This window comes from Podarcis tiliguerta (genome assembly GCF_965153285.1).
Source record: "Podarcis tiliguerta genome assembly, chromosome: 7".
NCBI lineage: Eukaryota > Metazoa > Chordata > Lepidosauria > Squamata > Lacertidae > Podarcis > Podarcis tiliguerta.
Window position 1 is genome coordinate 72211201 of NC_139540.1, and position 12359 is coordinate 72223559.

A 12359-nucleotide genomic window follows, 5' to 3' on the forward strand; every position below is an offset into this window, starting at 1 on the left:
TACAGCACTAGTTATGAAGTAATTTTTACATCAACCATTAGCTAAAAGGGTGTGGGAAAAGTTGGCTGTGTTTCAGTTATCTTATTGTTACGGAAAGTGTGAATTTGGTAGATTCACATTTGTCTCCCATCCCTATGTATGGGGCAACTTTGGCATGTGAGTGGGACACACAAAAATGGTGACCCGGGTTCTCCGTGTGAACACAAACATATTGCATATACTATACACTGTGTAAAAGAATGAAAATTTACTACCCCAACCTTTTCTCTCGCCCCTCTCTTCTTCCCCAACCTTATACTGTCTATAACACTATGTCTCACATCAAATATAACTAATCTGTAGAAAAGATTCTATGAACAGGAAACAGAGACACTGTATGTACTTTATTAATTCAAGGAAATCTTTAATAAAAAATATTTTTTTAACATATATATATAAAATTGTGACCCAAGAATGGTTTCTGCCCAACTGCAATCCCTCACTTTGCCTATGTTGCAGTTAGGAGCTGAACACAAGAGCTGGCAGCAGGGCAGGACAATGTTGAGGAAATATTCTCTTGCACAACTGTTTCTTGTCGCTGAAGGTGCCGCCAGCTTTTATGGCTGCCCGGGCAGCTGGCCAACCAATGCCCTTTCAGCTAGCGAGGCGCGCCCTCAAGAGCAGGCCTCTCATTGGACAATTTAAAATGCAAGAGCTGGCGGGAACTCCAGCCAGCTACGCAGGTGTCCAGGGAATTCCCCAACTGCCATCTGGCTGCCCGGGAATGGCAACCATTCTGCAACTGCCACCCACCCAGAGGAAGGGGTAAGTATCCATTTCTGTCCCTGGAGAGGCAACTTTCCCCATTCCATTTTAGTTAAAGGCTGTTGCACAAATGACCTCATAAATGGAACTTGCTGAATACAATCTTGATCCATTTTGTGTATTAAAACTAAGTAATTCCACATGAAATGTAATTAACGGTGGCGTACGATGATGACCTTTCAGCTTGGTGAGCAACTTTACCTCAGCAGCCAGATTTTTGTGATGCCATTAAAAAGCAGAAAGTTGACAATTGTTTTATTTATGTTTATATTTTTACCACCAATCTGGATGTTATTGGCGTTTTCTGCCTCTCTTAACGGTGAAAGGTTTGCAAACTCTGAAAATCTTTTCAGAGCTATTTAATGTTTATTCAAATTATGGGGGCGGGGGAGTTCTCACTGTGTTCTAAGCATATTTATAATCTATGTGACGGTTCTTGCTTTTAAAGAAATGTCTATATGCAATATTTCATATTTTTATTACAAATTACGTCTGTGTGATCCAATTATGACTTTGTTCCCTAACCATAAGGGAATAAAAGTATTAATTGGGTCTTGTGTACTCAAGTGAATTTAATGATGCTGTTTGTACTACAAGAACATACAGCTTTTCAAATCAGTTTATTTGTTCAAGAAAAGAAATTACACACACACATATTTCAGTTCATAGCAATTAAAGAAGCTTGGGGAACACAGTACAAAAGCAATCCCATTAATAAAGTGATGACATGTGAATTAGAGGAAGTTGGAAATTGTAATTTATTTGGCTCTATTTATTACAATAAATGTGCTTCCATGGCAGGTGATACACTGAATGAAAGAATGCATTAAGGGAGTGGGGATTAAAACTGAAAGGCACCACATTGTGATCTAGAAAAAAAGAAATGCTGTGGCTATTTCATCTTATTTGAAGGAAAGGCATTTCAATAGTCCGGAAATAGAGACTTGTGTATAGAAGGAGGCTTCCACAAGTGCAATTGATGTAGATTCAGATGTTGACTTGGAGGCACATTTCCAGATGCATTCTCATATTTATGAGGACATCACAAAGGGGGCAATCCTATGACAAGATTTTCCAGGATGAGTGCATCTCTAGATCAGCCAGGCTCTAGCTAGTGTTATGTGGCTAGATGTCAGGGACTGGGCAGAGGAGGAATGCTGGAGACTGCCTCCCCAGCTTAACACTTCCAGAGAAGAAGACGACAGTTCATAATTACAACAGGGATTGGAGGGAGATCACAGCTCAGAGGCAGATGAGGGGAAAAGCTGGGAAATAATGGGAGAGGAGGAGGAGGAAGCACCAGGGGAGAGACAGCTGATGGACTCAGTGTCTTTAGAAAGCGTTTCAGACCCCTTCCTCCCAGAACACGCCAGGCCTTGAAAGTGGGAGAGCCAAGAGCTCAAAGGCTTGAATAAACAGCATTTAGGTTGTATCCTAAGCATGTTCAGTTTTGTCATATGGCCTGGCAACCAAGTATAGAACACTACTTTAAAGGCTTGTTTTCATAGAATCATAGAATCATAGAATCATAGAATCATAGAGTTGGAAGAGACCACAAGGGTCATCGAGTCCAACCCCCTGCCAAGCAGGAAACACCATCAGAGCACTCCTGACATATGGTTGTCAAGCCTCTGCTTAAAGACCTCCAAAGAAGGAGACTCCACCACACTCCTTGGCAGCAAATTCCACTGTCGAACAGCTCTTACTGTCAGGAAGTTCTTCCTAATGTTTAGGTGGAATCTTCTTTCTTGTAGTTTGTATCCATTGCTCCGTGTCCGCTTCTCTGGAGCAGCAGAAAACAACCTTTCTCCCTCCTCTATGTGACATCCTTTTATATATTTGAACATGGCTATCATATCACCCCTTAACCTCCTCTTCTCCAGGCTAAACATGCCCAGCTCCCTTAGCCGATCCTCATAAGGCATTGTTTCCAGGCCTTTGACCATTTTGGTTGCCCTCCTCTGTACACGTTCTAGTTTGTCAGTGTCCTTCTTGAACTGTGGTGCCCAGAACTGGACACAGTACTCCAGGTGAGGTCTGACCAGAGCAGAATACAGTGGCACTATAACTTCCCTTGATCTAGATGCTATACTCCTATTGATGCAGCCCAGAATTGCATTGGCTTTTTTAGCTGCCGCGTCACACTGTTGGCTCATGTTAAGTTTGTGGTCAACCAAGACTCCTAGATCCTTTTCACATGTACTGCTCTCAAGCCAGGTGTCACCCATCTTGTATTTGTGCCTCTCATTTTTTTTGCCCAAGTGCAATACTTTACATTTCTCCCTGTTAAAATTCATCTTGTTTGTTTTGGCCCAGTTCTCTAATCTGTCAAGGTCGTTTTGAAGTGTGATCCTGTCTTCTGGGGTGTTAGCCACCCCTCCCAGTTTGGTGTCATCTGCAAATTTGATCAGGATGCCCTTGAGTCCATCATCCAAGTCGTTGATAAAGATGTTGAATAAGACCGGGCCCAAGACAGAACCCTGTGGCACCCCACTAGTCACTCTTCTCCAGGATGAAGAGGAACCATTGATGAGCACCCTTTGGGTCCGGTCAGTCAGCCAGTTACAAATCCACTGAGTGGTAGCATAGTCAAGACCGCATTTTACCAGCTTCTTTACAAGAATATCATGGGGCACCTTGTCAAATGCCTTGCTGAAATCAAGGTAGACTACATCCACTGCGTTCCCTTCATCTACCAGGCTTGTAATTCTGTCAAAAAATGAGATCAGGTTAGTCTGATCAGGTTAGTTTTCCCTCTCTGATACTTAGGCTGTACCAATCGTATCGTAGAATCACAGCACCATCTTACATATGTATACTCCAGTTTGACTAAGCTCAATGGGGCCTCCTCCCACATAAGTGGGCATAAGATTGCACCCCCAGTCCTCAACTCCATCCCCTTGAAAATGAGTATATATCTTGGCACAATGCTGGTCTTGGCACTCATCTTCACAATTAACTGTGACTTTCATTAAGGCTATTCATAATAAGATCTGATGGTGGTTGGAATGCCACTGGCCATGGTGTGGGGTGTGCAAACCATCACCAAAACTACCAGGAGCCTACATGCACAAAACATTTATCACAACGTGTTTAGTTTCCTCTTCAAATCTTACCTTGGCCTTGAGTGGCCAGATACAAAAAAAGGATAGGGGCCCTGTACCATTAATAGTTGTGTGGAAGATGAAAGTTCTGCAGATGGAGATTGGATCATGGGCAGCACTTGCTGAAATCCTCTCTTCTACACAACTATTAAAAGTAAAGAAGCCCTGAGATCTTTTGCATCTGAACAGCCTCCCTTGGCCAAGAATTCACAGGGTGACATCTGTAGTGGACTTTGGGCTCTCATCCAGCACCTCCTGCCTCTGCAACATTGTTGTGGTGCCCCCTGTGGTATGGTGTCCAGTGCAGCCACACCGGTGTCAGGGACTGGCTGGATGAGGAGGAGTGGTTGGTGGTTCCAGCTGGAGAACCCTCTAGGGAAGCTCAGAGCCAGGGAAGTGGTGATGGGACACTGAGGATAGGTAAGAGGATGAAGAGGGGGGCAAATGGTCTCTCCCAGGTGTAGCTTAAGGATCCTTGGGAGACATCCAGCTGGGGAAAAGACTCAGAGGAAAGTAGGAGGTGCAGATTGTCATTGTGGGGGCCAGTCTTCTCCTGAGGTTCCTCTGCTTGTATGCTGCTTTCTCAAATAAAGAATTAATTTTACAGCTCATCTCTGAGTCTCCATGCTGACTTGCAGCTGAACCAGCCCTGACAGCTGGTCACACTACCCTAAAACATCCTTTGGTGCCATTAGGTTAAGTCACTATTCACTGTGACCTAATTGGAGGGCAGTTGTAAGCATAGCTAAGAACCAATTTATAATATAAATTCCTTATGTGTCTCTGCCGATTGCTCATGCAAATATTTGCTGTCTAAATGCTAATACATGTGGGTATTTGCATGCACCTAAAGGTTTGGTTGCCAGTGGAATACTTCTGGGGTGCAAAGCTGTGCACATCAAACTCATGTGTTTGTCATTATCTTTAAATGGAAAGGTGAGTGACAACTATTTGTTCGTGCCATTTCAGGCAACCAAACAGACAAGTGTGATGCTTGGAGAATATTTTTTTCACAAAGACTTTGTGAAACAATTGGTTCTCTTTAGAATTACCAGCTATTGAAATAGCCTCCATCCCTGCAGTTTTAATAGCTGCATAGTCTGCAGTAAGTAGGATGCTGTGGAAACCTGAACCTGCTGGTGTCTGCTAATGAAGTGAACATTAAAGACAGAAGAATAAGCCATCTATTCTCCTCTCCAGTCAATTGACAACCAGAGGTTCTCTTGTCATCAGTTGCCATTTGTGAATTCATGAGTCTATACTGAGACAATTCTTGATCAAGGTGCAATATGGACTGTGTGTAAGCTTTTGTTCCATCCTTTTCATTACATTCCTGATCAGGGGTGTGTGTGTGTGTGTGTGTGTGTTAGTAATGGGCTTTTTACTTCAGAGCTCTTGTAACATTTTCCTATTGTTCCATTCAAATTGTCTTCCCCACCCACCCACAACAATTCATTTTGGTGTCTCCTGTAGGACCAAGCCCCATACTAGCCATGACAGCTTCAGGTGGCAACATTCAAGACTAAGTTCTGATTCACAGCTAAGCCAAGCCCTCTTCAGCTATTCTTAATTTTGGCTGTTGAAGTGGCATGGGACTGCATCCCCCATCGCCACTCCTCCCTCTTTCCACTCCCTGTGGTGAGTGGAAAAGTCTGAAGGGATTGTAGAGGCAGTCCTCTCTGCAGTCAGGAACCCTGATCATAATGCCCAGGGAAGGTCAGAGTGGAGGTGGTCCCACCACAGATTAAATATTCATTCATGTATTCATTTTAATGAGTTTCAGAAACTGTTAATTTGGAGGTTTTGTATTATGACTTGCAAATGTCAAACACATTAAGCATCTTAGGTCATGAAGCTTTGAATAGTCTATGGTTTGGGGAAGAGGAGATACCAAAAGGTACAACATACGATACTGTAAGGATATCTGTATAGGGATGTTGTAAATTTCATTGGACAGTTGGAGGCTGTTGCTAAAAATCATTTTATTATTTTAACTTTTCCTCTTTGCTGGTAGTTTTGATAATAATAATAATTAATAATAATAATAATAATAATAATAATAATAATAATAATAATAATAATTCTTATTTATACCTCGCCCTCCCCAGCCAAGGCCAGGCTCAGAGTGGCTTACAAGCAATAATAAAAACAAGATGAATAATTACAACTTAAAAACAACATTAAAATACAACATTAAAATATTGAAACATTAAAATATTAAAATGTAGCCTCATCGCAGGAGAAGGAAAAGAAAAAAGAAAGAGAGGGAGGGAATCAAATTGGCTCCAAGCCAAAGGCCAGGCGGAACAACTCTGTCTTACAGGCCCTGCGGAAAGAAATCAGATCCTGCAGGGCCCTGGTCTCATGAGGCAGATCGTTCCATCAGGCCGGAGCCAGAGTTGAAAAGGCCCTGGCTCTGGTTGAAGCCAATCTGGTTGAAGACAATCCTTATGGCCTGGGACCACTAGGGTGTTGCTATTTATGGACCTTGAGGCTCTCCGTGGGGCATACCGGGAGAGGCGGTCCCGTAGGTACGAGGGTCCTAGGCCGTGAAGGGCTTTAAAGATCAAAAGCAGCACCTTAAATCTGACCCTGTACTCCACCGGGAGCCAGTGCAGCTTGAAAAGCACTGGATGAATATGCTCCCATGGCAGAGACCCCGTGAGGAGCCTCGCTGCAGCATTCTGCACCCGCTGGAGTTTCTTGGACAGCTTCAAGGGCAGCCCCGCATAGAGCGAATTACAGTAGTCAAGCCTGGAGATGACTGTCGCATGGATCACTGTGGCCAGGTCGGGGCGGGAAAGGTAAGGGACCAACTGCTTGATGCGGCGAAGGTGGAAAAATGTCGCCTTGGCTGTTTCTGTAACTTGCGCCTCCATGGAAACAACAGAATAACTGACCAAAAAGAGGACAATTTTAAACTGTTGTGTTTAATCCATTTTTTAACTGACTTCTCTGAAATTTGAACAGAGTAGACTCTTAACATTTAAGTTTGTTGTTTAGTCATTTAGTCGTGTCCGACTCTTCGTGACCCCATGGACCAGAGCATGCCAGGCACTCCTGTCTTCTAACATTTAAATACTCTATGTCAAATTCTGCATAGGTTGGGCAGTTGCGCGTGTAGGTCCCCAGGCCACCCCTCAAATAACTTCACACATAACACGTAATTTAGTTTTGGTTTTTGGGCACTATTTTGGCCACAACTTTATTAAAATACAAAATCAGTGAGTGGTTGTTTAGACATTGGTTATGACTATCTGTCCCCCCGCCTGGGACAGAACTGGCATCCCGAGGTCCGATCGGTAGCCAGTAGAAGAGAAAGTCAAACTGGGGGGTCACCTGAGCTAAGCGTCGGACCCACGCCGCTCTCCCCAGCAGCTCCCCGAAAGCTTGCCATAATCCTATGACAAGGATTGCCCGGTCCTATGACAAGGATTCCCATGACAGGGATTGGGCGGCCCTGGTCCCATGACAGGGATTGGACGAAAACATGGCAAGCCCCAGGATTCCTTTAACAGAATTCCCTTCAGCGCAGTAGGAGGGGCAGGCACCGCCTGTTCAGACCCCTCCACCACCAGCATATTATAACCAATGCCTAACCGCCACACGAGCTCGAACGCTCGCCACCAACCACTCACAAACCCAACCATGAACCCAATTTACTAGCCACCACATCCAGCCAAACATCATTCCCCAAATTGGAGAGGTGCACTCCATCTGCCCGGTAAAGGGCCTCAGCCTTAAAATTAATGTCTGGGTGCGAAATCACCAAACCACCCAGCTCCAATACCTTCACTCAAACAGCAGAGTTAATGCGCTTCCTGGCCCTTACAGCGGCCTCCGGGCGGGAACACCGCGCCAGGTTTGCCTCTGCAACCGGTGAGACCAAATTATTCTCACTGAAGGTAATAAGGCTGCCAATGCCTCCAAATCCCTTGGATTGAGGTGCGCAAAGCAAGGCAATCAATAGTTGCCACATCATTTTTCCCCAGCTGCACCACTATGGCCTTCCTATGACAAGGATTGCCCGGTCCTATGACAAGGATTCCCATGACAGGGATTGGGCGGCCCTGGTCCCATGACAGGGATTGGACGAAAGCAGCCGGTGACCAATCAGCGGCATAAACTCTCCCCATGACATTCCGCGTCTGGAAAACCATGACACTTGCACGTGCTGTGGGAGGCTGAGACACGCTCCCCTTGCAGACTGCCTCGCTCTGCTGCCAGCCCAATGAACGATGCTGTGTCCCACTATCCAGACGCGGACCAGCGTGGGATCTACAAGGGTTGAAACAACAAGCATTAGTACCAAACTCAGCATTTTGTTTCGCACATAACCCTTGAAAGCATACGATTTCCATCTCCCCAAATCCTTGATCCTGGCGGCTGAGAAGCCCCAATGGGCTGCCATAGTCGCTGCACCTATGCGAAAGGAATGAGGAGAGAAACCAGAGGCCGAGATCCCCAAGCAGAGATGGCCTTACGTATGACTTATGTGAACTGGTGTCGTGCCAAAGGGTGACCATTTTATTGCATGAGTAGGGGGCTGTCCCCAGGAGGTCTCAAGGCCAAGTACTTCCTTACATCCTTGACCGGGAACGGGCCCACCTCCCCAGTCACTGGGAGGCGGACAACCTCCCCCCGACCCAGCTGGTCAGTTTTTGGAGTTGTGCACTACAAGTCTCAACTCCAAAAGGGAAACACATATATCCCGAAGCAGCAACTCACGAGAACCAGCAACTTCTAGAATCGGGCCAGCCCCCAGGGGAACGAAAAGCCAAATATTTCTAGAATACAATAACAGGGCAAGGGCCCACCTTACCTGTGACTGGAAGCCCGATGATGGCAACCCTGCCCACTAGGTCTGACTTAGAGCTCCAGACACTTATGATAAGCTCCAAAGCAGATAAGGAAACATCCAGAGGCAATAAGCCTCCAAACTCTCAGCCCCGTGCTGGCTCCAACACAATTTCCCCAACCCTCAGTACACCAAAATTACAATGGAATACTGAAAGAAGTCTCGTCTAGAACTAGAACTAGGAGACAAGTATTAACTTGTTGCGGATACTGCATAGGTCAAGATTGACCGGCTTCCTGCCTGCAGTCCTGTGAAGGCTGGAGCCTTTACCAACTTTCCGAGACCCTGCGCACGACACATTTTTAGAAGGGTCTCTGAAAAATTAAAGCTTTACTCCAGCAGACATTGCAGCGGACTGAATTCTGATAGTTTTAACAGTGCATCCGATCTGCAGCAGGTGGGCGAATTACTGCAGGTCCTGCTCAGAGAATGGAGGCAAGTTCCTCTGAATGGCCGAGGACTGCCAGCTAAACGCTAAGAAATCAGTCCAGGCCTTCTCATAAGACCTGAAAGCAGAAGGGGAAATGTAAGCTACTCCTCCTCTTAATTATCAATTGTTGCCAAAGCGCCACAGGAGCTCCAGAAAATCCGGCTATAGCTGGGCGTCCAGAGCCCAGGATCTGAAGCTCTCCAACTGAAAACGAGATATAGTGACAGCGAAAACAATAGATGATCCCGTAATAAAGCGAGCAGAAACGCAATATTAAACCTTAAGCAGTGCAGCTGGAAAGCACATAAAAGGGGGGCGGAGACTGCCGAAGCATGAGGACCATTTTGCCAGGACCCTCACACTGACTGGTTATCAGACCAAGACAGACCCGACGGTCCCTGCACTCCTCAGTCCAGATGTGCGCTGACACTACAATGGGGAAAACTCAAGAAAAGTTAGGTCACATGTGATTGCCTTGCCCTGCCAGGCTCAAGGCCACTGTACAGGATGATGAAGGGACCCAGGGCCATGAGACCACCTGGCCAAGCAGGAATGGAAGGGGCAGCCTGGAACAACCACCCTGCATGCCATTTTTATTTTATTTTATTTTTTAAAACTGACCTAGCAATGATAGAATCTGACAAAGCAACATTTGCTATCAGAGGAAGTATTACAAGAATAACGTCCTTCACGGCAAACAGTTTTTCCACAGGCAAGCAGAGGTATGAGCAACGGTATCCAGCTAGCCCCCAAATACGTTAAAGGGGCAGTGGAGCCACTGTCCTAACCACTGGGAACACCCAGCTCCTCAGGGAATAAAAGGGGCGTACAGTAAGCCTTAGCAGAGGCTGATGTCACATGAACCAGCCAGTAAGATAATCCAAATAATGGTACCCCCAGTTAAACGAGTCTTGACTCGCAATGTTCATTCCAGAAAGATGCTAAAGGACTCGAGTGCTGCACACCCTTTAGTGCAACCCATTGGCATCGCCTTATAAATGCAAGGACCATCCAATTAAAGCCCAACTGCATATAATCTAGAGGGTGAACCGGCAGCAGCCTAACAGCCAATTCAATATCGCCAACCAGGCCCTCATCCAATTTGTTGGTAAGCTCAACTGCCTGATCCAAAGATGCATATTTCACGGAACAATTCCAGAGAGTCATTCACTGAGGTGCCTATGGGATGCGATAAATTATAAGGGTGATTATATGGGGCTTTCTTAGGGACGATCCCCAAAGGGGATAAATGAAAATAGGAATAGCAGGAGAATCAAGGGGATACCTCCATACGTCCCAATGAAAGCTGCTTCCTAACCTTCTTACTTGCTACCACAGGTAGCTCTCTGACTGGCTTTGAGTTGCTGTGTTCTGAGCCACTGGCTGAAAAGCCAGAGGAATCCCAAACCTTGGGAAAAACCCTTCTCACAAGCACAAAACCACTGACCCATCTAGATAACCTTTTAGCCAGGCTTTCAAGGAAGATATTTTTATGGAAATATGGGTGAGAGGTATCGAGTTATTGCTTGCTAGTCCCCAGCCCCCACTTGGGCAGAATGCCCTGCCTTGAGTTGCCACCATGATGTGTAAATTTACAGGGCCTACGCCGGCCAGAAACCCTAAAAAGTCCCAACAAAGCTGCTGCTGGGCCAGCTTCCTGCATACAGCTTAAGATTCTATTGCTCAGGGAATTTCCATTTGAAATGTGGAGCTGCGCAAGTGGTCCACATGTCCCCGTCCCTGTGATCCTAGCAAGCTGAGGGGATAATGGCAGCCCTGCATCTAACGTTCCCATAGTGAACTGCAACTTAAAGAATAGTGGGGTGGAAGGGACCCTGAGGATGATCTAGTCCACTCTCCCACAATATAATAATAATAATAATAATAATAATAATAATAATAATAATGATGATGATGATGTATTTGTACCCCGCCCATCTGGCTGGGCTTGCTCAGCCACTCTGGGCAGCTTCCAACAACAGATTAAAATACAGTAATGCAGCAAACATTAAAGGCTTCCCTAAACAGGGCTGCCTTAGATGTCTTCTAAAAGTCTGGTAGTAGACATCTGATGTTGACGTACCTGCAAGGAGGTGTAAGCATCATCCCTGCTCCCCTTTTCCCTGCTCCTGGATCGCCGTCTCTGAAGATGCTTCCTTCTGGAATAAGGCACCTAGGCCATCAGCAAGTCAACCTCTGCAGGAGAAGCAATCTCTGGGGGCATCTGCAAAGGCTCTGTCATAGTCTGCAAAAAACTAAATGAGAGGAACTGGTGAAACCAATGCTTTGTGCACCACATGGGGAAGCTATTCAGGCTGGAAACGCTGCCAGAGGCCATCAAATTCTAGGGCCAAGCGGGCCAAGCCTTAAGATCACCTGCTAGGCCAGACATAAATGTTTCCAATGACTTAACAAACTCGAGGCAGCCCACCACCTGTCCAGGTACACCTGTTTGCCCTTTAGAGGGAAGCACGCCCTCAAGAAACCCAAAGTTCTTTTTAGGAGCAATATCACAAGTGGGCCGAACTACCAAGCAACAGAATAGTCCAAAAGGAGCAGCTTGTTTTGTTATGTGATAACAATGGCTAAGTGGGGGATATGAACCCTGTCTCCCAGGTCCTAGTCCTGCGCTCTAGCCACTAAGCCACAATGGCTCGTCTCTAAAATGGCAGTTGCCACTATCAGGGCAAACAAACTTGAAGAAAATAAACTTGTTCAGAAACAGCATAGTTAAAGAGCATACACAGAGTGCTCACTGGAGGCACAGAGAGCCTCTGGTTCCACTCTGCCTGCCTAAGATATACATTAGCAAAAAGTGAGCCTGCAAACAGATAAATTCTTATAGAGAAAGTGAGTCACATGCCACAGAGACTTAACAATTGCTGTACTGCTAACTGTAGCAGGCTTAGGCTTCAATGATATGTGCAGGCCGAGAAGGCCGTGAAGGCCTCCCAGCTTCTGCTCTCTGCCTTTTTTGTCTCATTGCAATATTAAAGGAACTCAATATAGTGCTCCTGCCCAAGGCTAAATTAAAACTTGGCCAACAGCACTGCATGCAACCAAAATAAAGCCAACCTCTGGGGATACTATAAACGAAGTGATTCTAGCTAGGCTGGGAACAGCCCTGACTAGCCCCACAATTAAACAGGCAAAAATGGGGGAA